The sequence below is a fragment of the Trematomus bernacchii genome, unplaced genomic scaffold, assembly GCF_902827165.1.
Source record: "Trematomus bernacchii unplaced genomic scaffold, fTreBer1.1, whole genome shotgun sequence".
Lineage (NCBI taxonomy): Eukaryota > Metazoa > Chordata > Actinopteri > Perciformes > Nototheniidae > Trematomus > Trematomus bernacchii.
The window spans coordinates 3,149,845-3,172,103 of NW_022987469.1; the positions used below are offsets into that span (position 1 = coordinate 3,149,845).

Consider the following 22,259-nt stretch of genomic DNA (forward strand, 5'->3'; position numbering starts at 1 on the left):
GCTCATTTTCTGCCCCACAAAGTGCACTTTTCTCACACATGTCAATTTCCATCAAATCAACTTCATCATAATCAACCTCATCCATTGATGCATGCTCATCATCATCATCATCATCATCATCTTCATCATCATCATCAGGAAGTGTTGGGTCACATAATTCAGCGTCATCTCTGATGGTTATGTCCTTGTACTGTGGGTGAATGTGTTTAAGTTTATGCAGTGCCTGCACTAGTTTAGACCAGGTCACAGTCTGGAACAGTTGATGGCCTTTGTAACATAACCTTCTCTTAAGCTTTACTCTCATGACTTGAGACTGGCTTCTCAGTCTTGGTAACACTTCAACTGTTTCCTGTACCTCAGATGGGACACACACCACATTACCACGTATTAGTCTCTGTCGTCCTTTGGGAAGAGGAATGATTTTGGCAAACGTTATGCACTTGGCTATAAGATGCCTCTCTAATATGTTGAGATCACACAGTTCAGGTGGAATATCAGCAAGCTCCAAATGATTGGCTTCAGCGAGGGATGGCATTACTCCTTTTTTAAGATGATCATGGCAGGTGGAACAAATCCACTCTCTCCTTCTCTCATCAGGCACCTTGCATTGTTGTTCATTTCTGCAGACATCATTACAAACATAAACATACTTTCCTGTCAGGCATGCTGCAACCACAACTGGATTTGTGAGGTAATTTGACCTATTACAGGGTTTCACTTGGTTTGGAAAAGATGCTTTATGACACAGTGCACACATAAGTGGGACCAGCCTTTTTATGTCATCTGAAAACAGATATGGCCTCCTCAATCAAACTGTTGTCACTTTCTTGAGTTTGTTTATTTATCATTCTGTATTTCTTTGTTATTTTCATGGCACATCGCATCTTATGCATAATCTTATATGCAAGATTGTTTTTATATCGGTCTTTCATTAGTTTTTTCATTAGTTGTCTGTGTCTTACCCTGAATGGTTCGTCATGTTCATAACGCTGAAAAGTATGAGATATCTTCCTCTCCCTATAATCATCATTGTCTCTGTAGCAATTAGTAGAGTTATCTTTCTTTTTCTGCCTTGAATCAGCATTGTCTCTGTAGCAGTCGTTAAAGCGCTGTTTTTTTTTCTGTCTCAAATCATCATTGTCTTTGTTATAGGAGGTTACATACTGCTTTTGTTTCTCTCTAAAATCAGGATTGTCTTTGTAACGGGAGGTGAAATACTGCTTTTGCTTCTCTCTAAAATCAGGATTGTCTCTATAATGGTTGGTAATGTATTTTTTTCTTTTCTGCTGAAAGTCAAAATGATCTCTGTACCGCTTGGCAAAGTAATGGCATTGCTTCAGTTTTTTTTTAGCATTGCTTTCAGTATTGTTATTGTTAGGTTTTTCTGAGACCATGAGTCTTCTATTGATTTTTTTCCTTTGCTGTTTACTAAGCTTTGACAATTTACAAGAGATATTCTGCAATACAGTATCAGACAGATTACTGGCAACAGAATTTAATGGAGAAGAGATGTATGATAAACTGTGAGAGGCATCATGGGATGGAAGGAAACTGAATTCACTTAAAGGTTCTGGTTCAGTTTGAGCATTAGGGATTAGGTTAGGTAATACCTCCTGTTGTCTCGCAGATGATGTGAAAGTGATTTCGGTAGACACTTCTTTAAATATGTTGTCAGAAGGATCACTGAGACCATGGTTTTTCACTTGATCAGTCAACTTTGATTCAACCTGTGGAGCATCATGTGATGGAGATGTGATATGGACCTCTTGTTGTTTCACAGCAGGGGTTTGAGTTGACTTGTCTGGTAGAATGTGCTCAGAACTATCAGTGGGTGTGTTTCTCCTTAGAGTAGATGAGCTTGACTCATCAGCAGCTTCATCCAGCAGAGCAGGTGCATCAACAGTGACAGCTGTAGGTCTGCAGTCTGTGTCCAGGACAGCATCATTCAGGGAGACTGGGTTTCTGTCGTAAAACTCCACAGGCTTTAACTCATAGGTACAGTTTAACTGTGTGCCCACCATTCTGTGAAACTTCATGAGCCTGTCAATCATGTCACTGAGACGTGTAAATGTCAGCACAACAGCAGTGAGTGAATCTGGGGAAAGGGGCAAACCTTTACTAGTCCTGGAGTGTGGGTCAAAGAAACCATACCGGCCTGTTCTGGTTCTAAATACTGCAATACACAACTGTGTCATCAGCAACAAAGCAAACTGCACCTCAGTTAACAAGCAGCTCAGTCCTGACTCAAGGTCCAAAAAGCTATCTACAGTTGGATGTAAAGGTTCTCCTAACGTGCCATACCTGGAAGGTTGTGTCATGTCCACATAATGGGTACACCTGCGTGCAGTAACTTCATGTGGGAGCTCATCAGTGGTCAAATGGATATGATTAACAGTTTTTCTCACCTCATTATACATCATGTTACCTTTATCCAAAACAAGTTCAATGTCAGCTCTGGTGATGTTTTCATTCTCATGGAAGAATGCAAGAAATGTTAGTGAGTTACAGGTACACTGCTTATTTCTGGATTTTCCATATTTAGGGGAAGCCTGGCTCCACGATGCAGGGACATGTTGCTCAGAAAGTTGATCTCCCAGGTTTACACTGTCTCCATGAGAAGGCCATGCCTCACAAGCAGCTTTACTGACACGTCCACTCTTCAAAATATCTGCATAGGTTGGCTTTGGTACACATGGCTGATCACCTTGACCTCTCTGGTTTACCTGGATAGCATGAGAAGGGCCTGCCTCACAAAGATCATCACTTCGACGTCTCTTCTTTAGCATGTCAGCATAAGATGGCTGTGGTACACATGGCTCATCACCTTGACCTCTCTGGTTTACCGGTTTAGCATGAGAAGGGCCTGCCTCACAAAGATCATCACTGTCACGTCTCCTCTTTACCATGTCAGCATAATAAGTCTGTGGTTCACAGGATGCATGGTGTTGACCTCCCTGTTGTACACTTATAGCATGAGACACTGGACACACCTTCACTTCTCCACTGCTCAGAGGACCAGAACATTCTGCTGCTTTACTTGTTGCACAGGGAACATCTGTAGATCTTTTCCAGCGCAGGCTTTGAACTTGGGACTTTTTGTTCTTCCTCGGCATTGTTGTTGTTCTCCAATACCACAAATGTTATTGTTTAATTCCTTAAAGCACCTTAATATTTGCAGGTTTAAAAATATATTTAAATATAAGAATCAAACAATTCAGTTGGTTGTTTTATTGCAGTATATGACAAGTTAGACAATAACAAAGCTCTTTATTTTCTGATCAAAACAGTGTGTGAACTGTATACCTGGGGTGTGTTTACGTTTATCAGAGAAAATGAATACAATATCGTATTATGTTAACTAGTTAAGTAAATAAATACAGCAAAAATCAAATATGACTTAAAACAGCCTTTAGGAATTAGATACGTTTACGGTAACAAAATTCAGTAACAACAGTTCTTATAAAATAAATATGGATTGAAATTATAAACGTATAACCTTTGTATATATATATTTGTAACTATCCACTTAGTACAACAATTTATGTGTTTTGACAATGATACAATTAAATGTTGAGTTCAAGCACTTTTCACTTGACTGAGACAGAGAGAGAGAGCGTAAGAGCAGAGAGACTCTTAGATTTGCTTTTTCAACAGATAGATCAAGTACTGGTAACTTGAAAGCCAAAATGTCAAGAGTTGTTTCAAAAATCAGTGCCAAGCGTTTTTTTGCGTTTTTTCAAAAGTCAGCCATAAAATCGGTTTGCGGTTCTTATAGAGTGGGATAGATCAAGCACTTTTCACTTGTAGAGTGGGATAGCAAGACAGAAATACCAAAAATAGATAGAGCGTACCACCAAGTACTTGTAACCTGGTGGCAGAGATCAAGTACTGGTAGCTTGAGGGACACAAAAGATAGAATAGCCACAAATTAGACAGAGCAAGGTAGATTGGATAGGATAGACAGAGTGGCCATATAATCAGATTGAGTGGAAACAAGTGATAGGAAAGAGAGAATGCGGTTTTGATAGAGAGAAAGAATCCAGAGAGTTCCTCAACAGCAGGGCACCTGTAACACACAGAAAGTTTTGATTTAAGAAAACAGATTCAACCCCAAGCTCAAAGGTCATTGAAGGCATCTGATCACATTAACCTAATCTAAAAACATTATGACATTATGCACTGACCACATTTATATGTGGAAAAAGAAATGCCAGGAAATGTAACAGTTAGGCAGGGCTGGTTTAGAAGGCTCTATTTAACTACAATGACACTTTACTGTGTTTTAGAAACGGCTGCATTTAATACATTTCCATTCATAAATCTCAACTTACTATCAAGGTCACCACAACGTTCTCAACAGTGGCGGCCGGTCCATAGGGGCGCTAGGGGCGCCGCCCCACCTCTTCCCATATTAAAAAATAAAAATAAAAATAAAAATAAAAAATATATTTTAAAAAACATATATATTTTTATTTTTATTTTTAATGAACAAGGTAAATATTATATAATTGGTATCAGTAAAATGTATAATCTACAATAAAATATCGTTTAAAATTGTGTTACGATGTCTAAAGTTACTGATAAGTCACATGTTTCCTGCCTGGCCTTGCCCGTGTACCTTCTCTCGTCTGGGCGGAGCCCTCAACCAGTGCAGCAGCAGCCACTAGCAGCTGACTGTTGCTATCTGTAACGTGTAAACTATGCCGCGAAAACATAATTTCAGCCAATCAGCGTCGTCAAATATGATGGTCACAGGGCTCCTACGTGAGCGCCCGGTGCAGTCTGTGAGTTGTTTGGACTCGTATCCAAGGAGACAAAACAGGAAGCTGTCATACACTCTGGAAGCTACCATTTAGCAGCTAATGAAAACTCAGTTTTTGACATAAAAATGGAATTATGGATCATCAATCATTTTTCAAAGTGACAGACACATTGGATTAATTTATGGATTAACCTTCAGCTGCGTTTTTCTCGTTTTTGATCAGAATTGTTATTCTGCAAAAGGTGAGCATATCTCCATGTTTTGCTACCTAAAGCTACGTCGTGTGATGTCTGTATTTGCTTCCGCTGTCGCGAGTTCTGATCGCTCAGTGATGATACTTATATTTCTAGAATATGTGGAATCTCAGTTTGTAAGCTTGTTTGTGCATATCCGATAAGTATATCGATTGATTTATACCTAGAGTGCGTTAGCATTTTTTCGCTCAGGGCTCATTTAGACGCTTCTTGTGAGACTTGTGTTTTGTTTCGGTAAACATGGTTCATATCATCAGTTAGATGCGTTTCCTCTGATAAGGGAATGCTCTGGTTTTTGGACAAAATTAACATGGGATCACTCCCGTCACCGGACGTACTTCGTCTCACTGGAATAGTAACGGTCATAGTGAATATAAAATCGTCCCCATGTATCCGGCCAATGACGGGAGAGTTTTGAAAGAGACAAAACACTGTTCCATACATTTAAAAACACTTAAACAATTAAACAATGTTTACCTGCCAACAAGCAGCAGTGTGCTGTCATTTCAAACATGTTACCCCACTGTTTAACACACTTTTACCTGTGTTTTGAAGACTCTTTCCTGGGTCAATGTGTGCTCCAATGTGTCCTCTTTCTCCCCCCCTGGGTGTGTGTGAGACAAGTCAAGTGAGTCAGCCTGCCAACAAGCAGCAGTGTGCTGTCATTTCAAACATGTTACCCCACTGTTTAACACACTTTTACCTGTGTTTTGAAGACTCTTTCCTGGGTCAATGTGTCCTCTTTCTCCCCCCCTGGGTGTGTGTGAGACAAGTCAAGTGAGTCAGGCTGCCAACAAGCAGCAGTGTGCTGTCATTTCAAACATGTTACCCCACTGTTTAACACAGCTTTTACCTGTGTTTTGAAGACTCTTTCCTGGGTCAATGTGTCCTCTTTCTCCCCCCCTGGGTGTGTGTGAGACAAGTGAAGTGAGTCAGCCTGCCAACAAGCAGCAGTGTGCTGTCATTTCAAACATGTTACCCCACTGTTTAACACAGTTTTACCTGTGTTTTGAAGACTCTTTCCTGGGTCATTCTGTGCTCCAATGTGTCCTCTTTCTCCCCCCCTGGGTGTGTGTGAGACAAGTCAAGTGAGTCAGCCTGCCAACAAGCAGCAGTGTGCTGTCATTTCAAACATGTTACCCCACTGTTTAACACAGTTTTACCTGTGTTTTGAAGACTCTTTCCTGGGTCAATGTGTCCTCTTTCTCCCCCCCTGGGTGTGTGTGAGACAAGTCAAGTGAGTCAGCTGCCAACAAGCAGCAGTGTGCTGTCATTTCAAACATGTTACCCCACTGTTTAACACACGTTTTACCTGTGTTTTGAAGACTCTTTCCTGGGTCAATGTGTCCTCTTTCTCCCCCCCTGGGTGTGTGTGAGACAAGTCAAGTGAGTCAGCCTGCCAACAAGCAGCAGTGTGCTGTCATTTCAAACATGTTACCCCACTGTTTAACACACTTTTACCTGTGTTTTGAAGACTCTTTCCTGGGTCATTCTGTGCTCCAATGTGTCCTCTTTCTCCCCCCCTGGGTGTGTGTGAGACAAGTCAAGTGAGTCAGCCTGCCAACAAGCAGCAGTGTGCTGTCATTTCAAACATGTTACCCCACTGTTTAACACACTTTTTACCTGTGTTTTGAAGACTCTTTCCTGGGTCATTGTGTGCTCCAATGTGTCCTCTTTCTCCCCCCCTGGGTGTGTGTGAGACAAGTCAAGTGAGTCAGCCTGCCAACAAGCAGCAGTGTGCTGTCATTTCAAACATGTTACCCCACTGTTTAACACACTTTTACCTGTGTTTTGAAGACTCTTTCCTGGGTCATTGTGTGCTCACCAGGGGCACGAGAATACCCTCCACAGAAGGGGTCGTGGTTCCGTGAAGAAGGCCGAATTTGGGTGCTCATAGGCAGCCTGCTGCAGAGTCATTTTCAGGCTCCTCTCCACAATTGTCCCCCTAAAATGATTTTAAAATCATTATTTTTGCATTTAAATGCATTTATTCTATCATTTATATGGTTCCCCAACACAATGCACATAGTCTGGAGCTCACTGGGGTCCTGCATATAATTTAATCAGGCGTTTTAACACTTTTTCCCATGAAAATGATTTTTAATCACTATCATGGGGCTATGAAAATAAAATTCCGGGTAATGCAGAGCACAAGTGCACCTTTTACTATTTAAATGTATTTGTATTATATATATTTGGGCTAGAAAGGTGACCTCTCTGGGTGATTTAGTCAGTTTATGGAGCTTAGCCCACAAATCCTGGATGATCCAGGCCGAATTTGGGTGCTCATAGGCGGCCTGCCAGGCGCCCCCACCCGTGGAAAGCAAAAAGAATTGAAGAAAACGCTTAATTATAACTTAAAATAATCAAAAATGAAGTTTTGAAAAATTGTCAAAAAAATGACAGAGTGCCAACGGGAGAAGGGGCCAGACTATTGGCGCTTCGGGCCGATTTTTCCCCTTCTCCGATGGTTGGTACAACGGAGAAGGGGAAAAAGTCCCTGGGCTTCATTTCCACTTCTCTGTCAAAAAGATTCATCCATACTTTTCAAACTACCGTCTGCACGAATTCGGAAACCCAGTTTTTGGGTGCACTCAGAAAAAATAACGGCTGTTGCAAATCATGGAAGAATGTATCCGCTCACCAAGCACTTTGAGTGGGCCTAATTTTGTGGCGCAAGGACCCCCCAGCCTGGTTCTCTCAATACTTAAAGTTTGACATGGAGGAATGCGAGGGCACTTTGCAGGTGACTCTACCCGATTATGAGACACTATTTTGGGGCGTATTTTTTACATTTCTCTGGTTCTCCAAATAGTTTAAGTTCGACATTTTGAGCCATGGAGGAATGCGAGGGCACTTTGCAGGTGACTCTACCCGATTTTGAGGCACTATTTTGGGGCGTATTTTTTACATTTCTCTGGTTCTCCAAATAGTTTAAGTTCGACATTTTGAGCCATGGAGGAATGCGAGGGCACTTTGCAGGTGACTCTACCCGATTTTGAGGCACTATTTTGGGGTATAATTTTTACATTTTGACCCCTTTGCCCGGTTATCACCAAAGTTGAGTTGGATGATTTCGACCATGGAAGAATGTCAGGGGAGTCCGCGGGGGACTCCTGCGGGGTCATGAGGCACTATTTTGGGGTACAATTTTTACATTTTGACCCCTTTTCCCGGTTCTCACCAAAGTTGAGTTGGATGATTTCGACCATGGAGGAATGTCAGGGGAGTCCGCGGGGGACTCCTGCGGGGTCATGAGGCACTATTTTCGGACACTTTTTTCCCATTTTCCCCCCTTTTGCCTGGTTCTTTTTATTTTTATTTTTTTTCCTGTTTTGGCCCGTTTGACCCGGTTCCTTCTGCCGGGGGCACTGCCCGGTCCCGGGTGCCCCCCCAGGGCTCGCGTACAGCCGTTTCACCCCCCCACATTGACGGATTTTGACCCCTTTGCCCGGTTCTCACCAAAGTTGAGTGTGATGATTGCTGAGTCATGATGCACTATTTTGGGGTACATTTCCCCCATTATCAACACGGACTAGAGATGGCTCGGAGATGGCTCGGAGCCCACACCCTGGTTCTATGTAACCCTGGAGGAATGTCACATGAGTCGACAGGGGACTGCTGCTGGCTAATGAAGGACTATTTTGGGGTACATTTCCCCCATTATCAACACGGACTAGAGATGTCTCGGAGATGGCTTGGAGCCCACACCCTGGTTCTATGTAACCCTGGAGGAATGTCACATGAGTCGACAGGGGACTGCTGCTGGCTAATGAAGGACTATTTTGGGGTACATTTCCCCCATTATCAACACGGACTAGAGATGTCTCGGAGATGGCTCGGAGCCCACACCCTGGTTCTATGTAACCCTGGAGGAATGTCACATGAGTCGACAGGGGACTGCTGCTGGCTAATGAAGGACTATTTTGGGGTACATTTCCCCCATTATCAACACGGACTAGAGATGTCTCGGAGATGGCTCGGAGCCCACACCCTGGTTCTATGTAACCCTGGAGGAATGTCACATGAGTCGACAGGGGACTGCTGCTGGCTAATGAAGGACTATTTTGGGGTACATTTCCCCCATTATCAACACGGACTAGAGATGTCTCGGAGATGGCTCGGAGCCCACACCCTGGTTCTATGTAACCCTGGAGGAATGTCACATGAGTCGACAGGGGACTGCTGCTGGCTAATGAAGGACTATTTTGGGGTACATTTCCCCCATTATCAACACAGACTAGAGATGTCTCGGAGATGGCTCGGAGCCCACACCCTGGTTCTATGTAACCCTGTAGGAATGTCACATGAGTCGACAGGGGACTGCTGCTGGCTAATGAAGCACTATTTCCGGGTACTTTTTTTTCATTTTCACCCCAATTTCCCTGGATGAAATATTTTTTAGTTTTTTTAGTTTTTAGCCCAGTTTTGGCCACAGCGTTGCCTGGAGGATAGGACCGAGATATGACAGACTCTCTGGCCGCCTCACAAGTCACTATTGTCGGACACTTTCTTTGCTTTACCCCGGTTCTATCACTCTTTCCTCCTTTGACCATACAACCCGTTTCCTGCTGGGGTGGTGCCTGGTTCCGGGGTACCCCAAACCCTCTCATGGTCGGGGCACCATGTATTGATGCATCGGACCCAATGTTGCCATCACCAGCCCCGCGTTGGTGCGGAAGTGGGACCATCTGACCCGGTGGTAACCCAATACTTCCCTTCGTCCATGCACCATGAATTGATGCATCGGACCCAGTGTCGCAACCACCGCTCACGCTAACGCATATAAACGGAGAACTATAACATAATTTTGATCAAATTCATTATGTGTGTTTCAGGAAGGATGTCATCTGAATGCCCGGTGTGCAGACTCTTCTATCTGGCATTGAACAAACACCTTAAGCACAAGCATGCAGTGCGGAACTTGGAGGAGAGGGGAATCCTCCTGAAAATAGCCAGTGGAAGGATAAATGTTCGGACCAAACCCTGTCCCATCGCTGGGTGTTCGTACGCTGGGAAGAGACTGGACCGTCATGTAAAACATGACCACCCTGAGTTGTCCCGACATGAGGCACATCAGGTCATGGCAAGGCTGAAGCATAGTGTGGGACTGCAGTTGCTCCATGACCTCCGTGAGACTAACCCCATCATTGGAATGGCTACATCATTGGATATAGACAATGAGGAGGAATACCCCGGGCACCCTCCACCCTTCTCCCCACATACCGAGTGTGACAACGAGGACTGCAGGCAGGTGATGCTGGAAAATGTGGCATTGAGGGCTCAGAAGGATGCCCTCAATGATGAGGTGAAGACCCTGCGCTCAGGCTGAAAAAGGAGCTAAAACCCAGGAAGCAGAGTGCTGCTGTTCTTGAGGAAGAGGACGAATGTATACGATTTAAGGGCCTGGCAATCCCAAGTACCTCCGGCATAAACACAGTAGCCTCAGGCAGCAATACCCCTGTGAAGAGCCCGGTGAAGACTGTCATGCAGTCCCCAGTAACCTCCGGTAGCGAGACCCCTGTGAGGAGCCCGGTGAAGACTGTCATGCTTGCAGTAGCCTCCGGTGGGAAGAGACCGGTCAAGAACCCTGTGAAGAGCCCAGTGAAGACTGTCATGCTTGCAGTAGCCTCCGGTGGAAAGAGACCGGTCAAGAACCCTGTGAAGAGCCCAGTGAAGACTGTCATATTACCAGTTTCCTCCGGTAGCGAGACCCCTGAGAAGAGCCCGGTGAAGACTGTCATGTTTGCAGTAGCCTCCGGTAGCGAGACCCCTGTGAAGACCCCGGTGAAGACTGTCATGTTTGCAGTAGCCTCCGGTAGCGAGACCCCTGTGAAGACCCCGGTGGAAACTGTCATGTTTGCAGTAGCCTCCGGTAGCGAGACCCCTGTGAAGACCCCCGGTGGAAACTGTCATGTTTGCAGTAGCCTCCGGTAGCGAGACCCCTGTGAAGACCCCGGTGGAAACTGTCATGTTTGCAGTAGCCTCCGGTAGCGAGACCCCTGTGAAGACCCCGGTGGAAACTGTCATGTTTGCAGTAGCCTCCGGTAGCGAGACCCCTGTGAAGACCCCGGTGGAAACTGTCATGTTTGCAGTAGCCTCCGGTAGCGAGACCCCTGTGAAGACCCCGGTGGAAACTGTCATGTTTGCAGTAGCCTCCGGTAGCGAGACCCCTGTGAAGACCCCGGTGGAAACTGTCATGTTTGCAGTAGCCTCCGGTAGCGAGACCCCTGTGAAGACCCCGGTGGAAACTGTCATGTTTGCAGTAGCCTCCGGTAGCGAGACCCCTGTATGCCGGAAGACCCGTGCCTCTAAGCTGGCTAATGACTTGCCCTCTCCCTCAAATTACTGGTCCACTGGGTGTGGACGGGGGAATACCATGCGTGAAATCACGTTGCCTAGAAGCATGGAGGCGTACCTTCAGACATACTTGGATCACTGTTTGGGTGTCGCTCCGACAGTAAAACAGAAAGACAATGTTGTGTCGAAGATCAGCCGGATAAAGAACTTCATAGTATACATGGCCCATGGTGTTAACCGCCTGTCAGACTGGCTGTTCCTAAGAAACATGAAGATGATCCGTGGCTGGAGCGAGTATATTGTAAAGCCGGGCCGGGCAGTCACAACATCAGAGTTCTTCCTGAAGAATGTGCACCAGTTCATGGGGTACATGTCTGAGTCAAAGCCCCGGGGGTGCAAGCTCACCCAGTCTGATATGACCCACATAATGAGAGAGGTGAAAGCCAACATGAAACACTTGAATAAGGCAGTCACTCTACATCAGTTTAAGGTGAAGAGGAACAAACTGGATCGTCTGCCGAGCCAGGCGGAGCTTCTCGCCGCCATGGCGGCCGCTGAGAAGCGCATCCCGGAGCTCCTCGACCTGATGGCCGGCACGCCGACCTCAACCACCCAGAAGCTTCTCTATGGCTATCTCACCCTCCATTGGAGCCTCCTGTATGGCCACCGTACGGGCGTGTACGCAAACATGAAAAACAGTGAGGTCTTAGAGGCAGCCATAAGGGGAACTGCTGAGGGCTACATCATCCATGTGCAGGATCACAAGACGGCCAAGACATATGGCGAAGCACAGCTGGCGCTTACAGTAGAGGAGTTTAGCTGGGTCATGCGGTGGATGGGGATTAAAGAGGCATTGCTGGGTCCTCAGAATGAATTCTTCCTTTTCACAAGGGGGAATCGGGCCTCCAAGAACCTGAACGCTCACTTGAAGAGGGCATGGGCTGATGCTGGGCTAGAAACAGCCGTCACCTTCACAATCCTGCGCACTGCCCTGGCTGACAATATCAAGCATCACCAAGATCCAGAAAGCCGGTCGATTCTCGCCAGGTTTATGTGTCACGACGTAACCACGGCGGACCGGTTCTACGCGAATGCGCCAGGTATAAAGGAGGCATTGAGAATCCGCTCCATGTTCAGGGCGTCATCAGATGCGGCAGCAGCTGCATCATCATCAGAAGGATGTCTACCGCTGTCAGATGGGGAGACCTCCGAAGAGGGCTGCTATAACAGTACTGCTCTATCATCTTCACCTGATGGGTCATTGGAGCGGCAGCAGCAGCGGAAGCGGAAGCGGGAGGGAAAGAGGCCAATGAAGTCGGGACCGGGGCTGGTTGACACTCCTGATGATGGGGCAGGGGCCGTGGACTCAACCTGTTTGCCCTGGTGCACCGTAAGAATTAGACGCCTAATTTGGTCCCCTGAATCCCGCTAAACATTGTGAATATGTATACCGTGTATATAATTATTATTATAATCCTGTGTATACATTTTGTAAATAGTACAATATCTCCAGGGCGCATAACTGCACTTTACAAGCCAGGAAAGGTGCCAGAATCCTGGGCATACATTTTGTTAATAGTGCAACACCTCCAGGGCGCATAACTGCACTTTAAAACGTAGGTTAAGAAATTTAGTAGTACTGTTATAGCAGCAGTAGTACGTGTAAATAGTTTATGTTTTAGGCTCTGTGTACTGTGTTTTTTGTTAAAATAAAATAAAAAATAAAAAAAAAAACAATAACCTTGATGGTTACCAGGGGCAGAAAAAGTGCCACTTTCCATCAGCACCGGGGAGGCACTCTCCTTGGTGCTGAACCCTGTGATGAGCGCTCAAGTGTTGGCGGAGGAGGTGTAAGCCAGAGGAGGGTGAACAAAAGTTAAAGTGTTTGAACCTCCAGCCCAGAAGGGGGGGTGATGCCGTGAAGAAGGCCGAATATGGATGCTGATGGGCGGACACAGAAGCACCATAAAACCACCCCCTTGTAAGACCACCAGGGGCACGAGAATACCCTCCACAGAAGGGGGGGTGATGCCGTGAAGAAGGCCGAATATGGATGCTGATGGGCGGACACAGAAGCACCATAAAACCACCCCCTTGTAAGACCACCAGGGGCACGAGAATACCCTCCACAGAAGGGGGGGTGATGCCGTGAAGAAGGCCGAATATGGATGCTGATGGGCGGACACAGAAGCACCATAAAACCACCCCCTTGTAAGGTCACCAGGGGCACGAGAATACCCTCCAGCCCAGAAGGGGGGGTGATGCCGTGAAGAAGGCCGAATATGGATGCTGATGGGCGGACACAGAAGCACCATAAAACCACCCCCTTGTAAGGTCACCAGGGGCACGAGAATACCCTCCACAGAAGGGGGGGTGATGCCGTGAAGAAGGCCGAATATGGATGCTGATGGGCGGACACAGAAGCACCATAAAACCACCCCCTTGTAAGGTCACCAGGGGCACGAGGTTCTGGTGGGTGTGAATACCTGTGTTTAGTCCGTGGGGGAGTGCTTAACTGTGGGGGCCCGGGGACTCAGGGTGTGCAAGGTTATGGAGGTCCCACTGTTAGGGGCCCATGCTGGAGGTAATTAGTCCGTCCTTGGGGCTCTGTGAGCGGGCAAAAAGAGGTGATTTCCCCCTGGTCTCTGCTGGAGGTGCAGAGTCCCACTGTTAGGGGCCCATGCTGGAGGTAATTAGTCCGTCCTTCGGGGCTCTGTGAGCGGGCAATGAGAGGTGATTTTCCCGGTCTCCGCCCTGGAGGTGTGAAATAAACAGAGTCCCCCTGTTAGGGACTGGTGCTGGAGGTCTCGAGTCCGTCCTTCGGTGCTCTGTGAGCGGGCAGAGAGAGGTGATTTTCCCCTGGTCTCTGCTGGAGCTGTGAAAGAAACAGAGTCCCACTGTTATGGGGACATGCTGGAGGTCTCGAGTCCGTCCTTCGGTGCTCTGTGAGCGGGCAGAGAGAGGTGATTTTCCCCTGGTCTCTGCTGGAGCTGTGAAAGAAACAGAGTCCCACTGTTATGGGGACATGCTGGAGGTAATTAGTCCGTCCTTGGGGCTCTGTGAGCGGGCAGAGAGAGGTGATTTTCCCCTGGTCTCTGCTGGAGCTGTGAAAGAAACAGAGTCCCACTGTTATGGGGACATGCTGGAGGTAATTAGTCCGTCCTTGGGGGCTCTGTGAGCGGGCAGAGAGAGGTGATTTTCCCCTGGTCTCTGCTGGAGCTGTGAAAGAAACAGAGTCCCACTGTTATGGGGACATGCTGGAGGTAATTAGTCCGTCCTTGGGGCTCTGTGAGCGGGCAGAGAGAGGTGATTTTCCCCTGGTCTCTGCTGGAGCTGTGAAAGAAACAGAGTCCCACTGTTATGGGGACATGCTGGAGGTAATTAGTCCGTCCTTGGGGCTCTGTGAGGGGGCAGAGAGAGGTGATTTCCCCCTGGTCTCTGCTGGAGGTGCAGAGTCCCACTGTTAGGGGCCCATGCTGGAGGTAATTAGTCCGTCCTTGGGGCTCTGTGAGCGGGCAGAGAGAGGTGATTTCCCCCTGGTCTCTGCTGGAGGTGCAGAGTCCCACTGTTAGGGGCCCATGCTGGAGGTAATTAGTCCGTCCTTCGGGGCTCTGTGAGCGGGCAATGAGAGGTGATTTTCCCGGTCTCCGCCCTGGAGGTGTGAAATAAACAGAGTCCCACTGTTAGGGACTGGTGCTGGAGGTCTCTAGTCCGTCCTTCGGGGCTCTGTGAGCGGGCAGAGAGAGGTGATTTCCCCCTGGTCTCTCCTGGAGGTGTGAAATAAACAGAGTGCTACATTTTGTAAATAGTGCAATATCTCCAGGGCGCATAACTGCACTTTACAAGCCAGAAATAATGTTTAAATGGTCGGGGAAAGTATTTTTAAATGTCTGGAAGAGAGTTTTAGACAGTCATTTTGCACGAAATCATTTAACATAGACGCTCTCCTGAAAATGCACAGAATATGTGCTTTTTCAGGAGACCGTCAATGTTAAATGATTTCGTGCAAAATGACTGGCTAAAACCCCGGAATAAGTGTTTGAAAGGCGGGGAAAAGTTGTTTAAAATAGTCTGATACCTCCAGGGCGCATCACCAAAAATGTACAAGCCAGGGAAGATGCCTGAATCCCGGATACTTTAGGTCTGTCACTTAGGGTGACCGCACCACTCCGACGCTCCCGAGAGCGGACGTCCATTGTTTGTAAGGCACCTAAGAGGGAGTAGGACACATGAATAGTTTATTACATTTTAAGAAGCCCTGAGACACAGTTTCGTGAGAAAAAAAACGGGGGAAAAAAGCCCCTTAACAGGTTAAATGGGAATTAAATCAGTGTTCCCAAAGCCCCGGTGTTCTGCAGTTTGTGTGGGCCTACTGTACTGTTGCACAGTTTATGCTGTAGAAACTATGTCCAGGACAAGGTGTTTGGAAGTTTTGGAAGATTCATAGCTAACCACACTGAAGTTATGGAGGTATTGATCAGTCTTCTCATATTTTTAAGCCTCAAATTGTCCTTCTCCCCCCCTCTAACATCACCAGAAGTCATGATTTAAGGGGTCTTTTCTCAAAAAAAATTACCGGGGGAGCATCCCCCCGGACCCTCTAGTATTGTTTGATCACCATTTCCACAGCCCCACCTAAAATATTTTCCACCAGCCGCCGCTGGTTCTCAACTATGTCAGTCAGCAGTTGGAGACAGGAAGGAGGAGCCAGCAGATTGAGGGAGAGAGAAAGAAACGTTTAGCGTGAGTTCAGAAAAACAACAACCTCACAGCGCATTGCAATCCTATCTAATGTTAAAAGCTGCTCATGTACTTTCATGTTGCTTTCCACTGTTTATTACTAAATCACATGCATGTTAAAACACAGGACAGTTATTAAAGGCAAATACAAATATATTTTATTGTATTTATTGGTTATCTTTTTGAATAAAGAAAGTACAAATATAATGAAGGGTTAATACATTTTTGTATCACAAGATAATTAAATCTCGATACAAAAATGTGTAGGACATATATTGTTAGTTATTACATTGATTGTGAATTACTGCAATGGAAATAGTTTGATGTCTGAACACAGCGAGGTGGCTATTTGTATTAGCAGAAGCAATATCATTTATTAAATCAATATTTTGAGTCTAATTATTAATTAAAAAAATAGGGATAATATATAGAGTCAACCTGAATAATGTCCACCTCACAGTGTATTATTCCATACGAATGCAATTTATGGATGTCATTACTGTTGACACAACTTTTTTTAGGATGGGAATCTATTGTTAAAGGTAGGGTAGGTAAGTTTGAGAAACCGGCTCGAGATACACTTTTTGTTATATTCCATGGAATGCTCTTAACATCCCGATAGCAATGAATATCTTAAGTGCTTTGACAAAAAATCCATAAAAAAAATTCATCTGTTGAAGCCGTAGTACTGTAAAAAGTATGACCAATCATTTTAGCCGGCCCAGCTAAAATAACTGGATGGCCTACCTGCCTGTCAGCCTTCCATCTGTGCACAAACTCATCTCGTGCCCTCATTGGTCATGTGCGCGTTCGTGTGTGTTGGAGGAGGGGCTCTGTAAGGAAGTGGCAGATTTTCTCTGGTTGTGTATTTTCAAATTCTAGCGATCTCGAGCCGGTTTCTCAAACTTACCTAACCCACCTTTAACTGTAAACCAATCAAATATAAGTTGATTGATTGCAAAAATACAATTAATTTGCTTACTTACACTAGAGTCTGCAAGGAGTCACCAACAGTGATGGTCTGCAGTTAGAAAAGGGAAAGAGAAGGGGAGGAAGAGGCTTAGATTAGGTGGTCTATTGTCAATGATATTGTTATACTTTTCTTGTCCACAACAAAGATATTATAAAAGTGTCTAATAACATGTAATCTAATGTAAAGCGTATTTGAGCCCCTTGAGAAGCACTATAAAAATACCATGTATTATTATTATTATTATTAAACACAATATCAATGATAATAGATTCATGTTAATTAAGCAGGATGTGAAGATAGATGAAACGTGGCTGCTTATCAAAAGCACATAGAATAGTAAATATATAGTTCAGGTTCATGGGTTTCAAAACGGTTCATTCATAATTATTCTCCAAAGGACTTAACTGTGGCCCAACTAATGTTTTCCCATTAAATTCGGGCAAACAGTTGCAATTATATAAAGGTATCAAAGTGCAATGTATTAGTTCTGGAATATGACTTGACTGAGAAACTATAGTATGTGTACATTCTGTTACATACAATGACTTTAATTTCAAATTCAGTGACAGCAACCTCAAATACATTTCTTAAAGCATTTAAATATAATATGGTTTATATTTAGATATTAGAATCACATATTACAGTTGGTCGTTTTATTGCAGAATGTTGCATTTATTATTTAATTGTGTACTTACACTTCAGGTCTGCAACGTCGCCAACAGTAATAGTCTGCAGTTAGAGACATGAAGAAGATGAGGGGGGGAAGGGGGTGGGGGAGAGACAGATTATAAATTTCACCTCAATAAAACAATTGTACACACCATTTGAATTAAAAGTACTTTTCAGGAGCACAGTATGTTTCCTTATTTACTATCAAAGTGTTATTAAAAATGTTGAATTTCCCAGGGACTTCACTTATTCTTAAATAAATGTTAATAAATCATAAAACAGTCACAAATAAATACATCATGTGTTAATCTAAGTCTAAGATTTAAGGCAGAATATACACCGTTAACCAAACCTACTTCCCCAGGGATTGATGCATTCATTATTTAGTCTTGTTTTGGGTCAAGAGGATGTATGTCAATTTCGTCATTGTCTAAAATAAATTATCGTCTGTGCGTATGTGCAATTACAACTACAAAATTAGCATTACATTAGTTACATGGAAGAGAAATTGCTGTTATCTCAGGTCTCCGTGGGCGCTTGTGTCATATATACAATTACTAATTTTAATGTATAGATGAATACACAAGTATTTATATTAGGAACGTGACTGACTCCCACCCCACCTACCGGTGACTTAGCAACAGCTGTAAATGCTTTTAAAACTAAGTTTAACAGTACTTTAGTTCTTCATAATAACTCTGACAACATTTTGACAAATTAAAGTTCCCACATTAGTGTCAGGAGAGTCACTTGAGATGCTGAAAAATACGTTGTTCGAAAAAAACCTGTTTAGAAGTAGATTTTTGATAATTGGCCGGCAAACGTATGTAGCTGCTATGCTAGCGTTAGCACGTATCTAACATTAGCTCCCGTTACCAAGCAATACAAGTTTTATTCTGGTTGACCATGAAAACGTTTTCCCTCCTCGTTTAGCTGCCAACTTCAATGTTCATGTAAAGGGCCAAACCTGTATTTCTACTGTTAAAATGTTGCGGAACCCATTTACAGGGTTGCCAACTTTGGGTACCTGGCTGGAGTGAGATTTTGATATCATGGGTTTAATTCGGTTTAATTACACATATGCGCATGAAATGACTGCTATCGTGTCAGCAGCGAGACCTTAGCATATATATAGGATATATATACAATATATACAAATACACAATAATGGACACAGATTATAAAGGGCACACAGTTTCATTCACTAATGAAAGTCAAACATGTTTGTTTCCACTGTTTTATTGTGTGCCTGTCGCGATAAGCAATTAATTGACTTGACGAGAAAAATGAACTCGATAACTTTTCTGACCTCGATAAATTGCCATTTACATGAGGATGTGACTAGCAGTTTGAAAGGATGTACTTTAATTATTATTATATATTATCATTATGTCAGTGGTCTAAAATGGTCATATGATACAACGGTGCCGACAATATTATCGTTTATCGCAATAATTTCCGGGAAAATGTATCCACAAAATTAATTATCGTGAGAGGCCTATACATGAAACACACACACAAACAAATCTACAGACTTACTCCAAACTGCCAAATATATTAATTAACACACTCTCACTCTCATATACTCTTTGACTCTATTTTGGCCTAGTAGAACAATAAGCAGCAGACTTTTACTTTTTTATCATTTCTACTGGATCTTAGATCTGCGCATGCGCAATACGGGTCGGCAGTTGCGGCTCCAGAGTATTTTTGTTGGGTAATCTATGGTAGGGCTAACCCATACAGTGGTGGGGCTCAAATCAGTATTTGCAATGTAATTACATACACGCTCCCCCCGACAGTGAAACGCCACGCGTGAGGTTTAGATTATTTCCCTGTCTCAATCCAAATTGAACTGTATGAAATAAAAAGGCACATTTGTCTTGTAGTAAATAAAAAGGGCGACCTGGAGCCAATCCTGCAATTTCCCCACAAGTGAAAGAGTTGACATGCTGAAAACCCAACCCCTGCAGGGGGGTCTGGGGGATTCTCCCCCAGGAGATTTTTTTAAATACTAACATCAAATACACATTCTGGTACTCTCTTGAGAAGAAAAATAAATAAATCTATTACCACACGACATATTTAAAAAAATGAATGCCATTTTAGTTTTTTGTTACTTTGTTCTGAAAGCTGAACCTGCTGCTCCTCACAGAGAGAAGAGGGACGAGGCTGTGTGAATTACTTTACATTGTGGATAAGGGTGGATAGCCCCCATTGTTCTGTGTGTCAAAATGAAAGACAGCCCACACACCTATCAATCATCAAACCGTGGGGTCTTATTTCATTACGTGTTGATTTCTATCAACACGTAATGTTGTATCGATGTATAGAGATGTCCTACCGCAAAAGTATTCTCCGTCGGGACTTCCTGCAACAACACCACGCCGTTATCGTGATTCTGATTGGCCAGAAGACATTATCAAAGATGTTCTATTGAGAAGACGATCACTACGTGACAAAAGTTTTGAAAACCGTTTCTAGTCTTCGGTATTCTTGTTTTTGGCGTGAGAATAGTTTGGGCAGCGTGAGAGCGTGAGGTTGAGAGTGAAAGCGTGTGTCACACGCCAGATGCGTGAGAGTTGGCAACCCTGCCATTTATACTTGTATGGAAGAAACGTAAGGTGAAGCACTCACCATTAAAGACACGGAGCAGAGTGACGCAGCACAGTTCGTCTCAGACAGAAGATCAGGTGATGCAGTCAAAGGGACTCGGAAAATCGCACGTCGAGGTTCACTGCTATAGATAACTAACTATGAAACGCTATATAAACGGGATTTAACATAAACACAAGTTAAACATCTAAAAAGACAGTTTAAAAACCTAGATATTTTTTTCAAGTATAACAACTTTTGAAAAATGTAAAGTTTCCCATCATGTGATGAAAAAGCAGAATATCTTTGATATTTCAATGCACAGCATACAGCATTCGCAGTAAATAGTGAAGAAGCTTAATATTTTAAAGAAAAGGTTTAAAAAAGGTGTAAACAACTACATGTATAGCCCCAATGTCCTGAAATAGCTGAATAATGTAATAGTTGAATGGTTTATAGCTGAAAGTAGGCTGAAGGAGTTAGATATTAAATGTAAGTAGTAGTGAATGAATGTTTACAAACACCTGTGTGTGTGAGAGAGAGAGAGAGAGAATTGTTACAGCAGAGAGAGAACAGCATAGCATTCGCACTAATGCACAGTTAGAACTGACTGAGCATGTCAGTTGGAGTGATGACATCATCGTGTTCCATTACACAGGCGTTTATAGTTGAGCTAACGAGCTGCCTAGAGATCAAAGGTCTCCCTTGTAAAAGAGATCGTTGATCTCAATGGGATTTTTTAACCTGGATAAATAAAGGCTACAAACAAACAAACAAAGGTTTCCATTGTTCTGAATGAGTGATAAACCTCTTACTTGTGAACGTTTTGTCGAAGAACCGTAACAGATATCTGTGAAATTTCAAAACGTGAAGCATGTCAAGGATGTTGAGTATCTGAAGTGTAATTTTTGTGTACTTTCGGGTTAATAATATGGCCTTTTTGGCAGTTTAACTAAAGGTGTGCGGCTGCTGCTGTGAGGAAATATCAGCCTGAAATTACAATGGGGTTTAATGGAGACATGTTGAACGTTTTTGTCACTTCATGCCCTCAAGAGGCATTTTGTTTAATATTTGTTCTTAATTTGTTTTTATTTTCCAACCTAGGAGAGGTTTTCCTACGTTTTTCATGAAAAATGATGTCTGAGGAGTGTAGGATTTGGGAATTATGGCAGGTTTAAAACATTTTTTTTGGGAGAATTTCAAGCACTCTTCCACTCTGTTTTGAGATCAAAGCACTCTAGACTTAACAAGCTGCTCCATCCACACTAATGTTAAAATCTGAAGAAAGCCTCTTTACCAAGCTCCAAACAAAGTTAATTATCTCAAAAAGTGTAAAAGATATGAAGAATCTGAATAACAAGTTTTATAGCTGAAGGTGTTGTGATCATTTGAAAGTTGGAATGAAGTGTCTAGCTGAAATTATGTGGAAGGAGAAGCATTTGGCGCAAAGTGTAGGAAAAGAGGATTTGAAGGCATCTCCCATTGACTTCAATGTTAAAAAAAAGAGTTTAAAAAGCTGAATATTTCAAAAAGTATAAATATTTTTTTAAATGTGAAGGTTTCCCATCGATTCCTGAACAGGCTGAATAGTTTAATATTTGAATGGTTTCTGTAGCTGAAAATAAGCTGAAGTTATGGAGAGCCAAAGTATTGGCTGAAATAATTTTAAGCGGAAAGAATAAAGAATTGAAGTACTATAGTGGAATGCTGTGGCACAGCATTCGCACTAATAAAGAATTGAAGTACTATAGTGGAATGCTGTGGCACAGCATTCGCACTATTGAGGAAAATTGATGCATATACTTGTTTATTTCATGATCTTCTAATTAGTGTGAATGCTGTGCCACAGCATTCCACTATAGTACTTCAATTTTTCTTTATTCTTCCCCTTATTATTAGTGCGAATGCTGTGCCACAGCATTCCACTATAGTACTTCAATTTTTCTTTATTCTTCCCCTTATTAGT

At 43.7% G+C, this 22,259-nt stretch overlaps 1 long non-coding RNA gene across 1 annotated transcript; it reads right to left on the reverse strand.

The window, feature by feature from the left end:
* Positions 1-3,213: 3,213 nt before the first annotated feature.
* On the reverse strand, positions 3,214-4,380 carry LOC117493983. Its single transcript, XR_004557042.1, has 2 exons — positions 4,332-4,380; positions 3,214-4,066 (listed from the first exon to the last, which is right to left on the reverse strand). It is a non-coding gene; the product is annotated as an uncharacterized LOC117493983 (long non-coding RNA).
* Between the last annotated feature and the right edge of the window lie 17,879 nt (positions 4,381-22,259).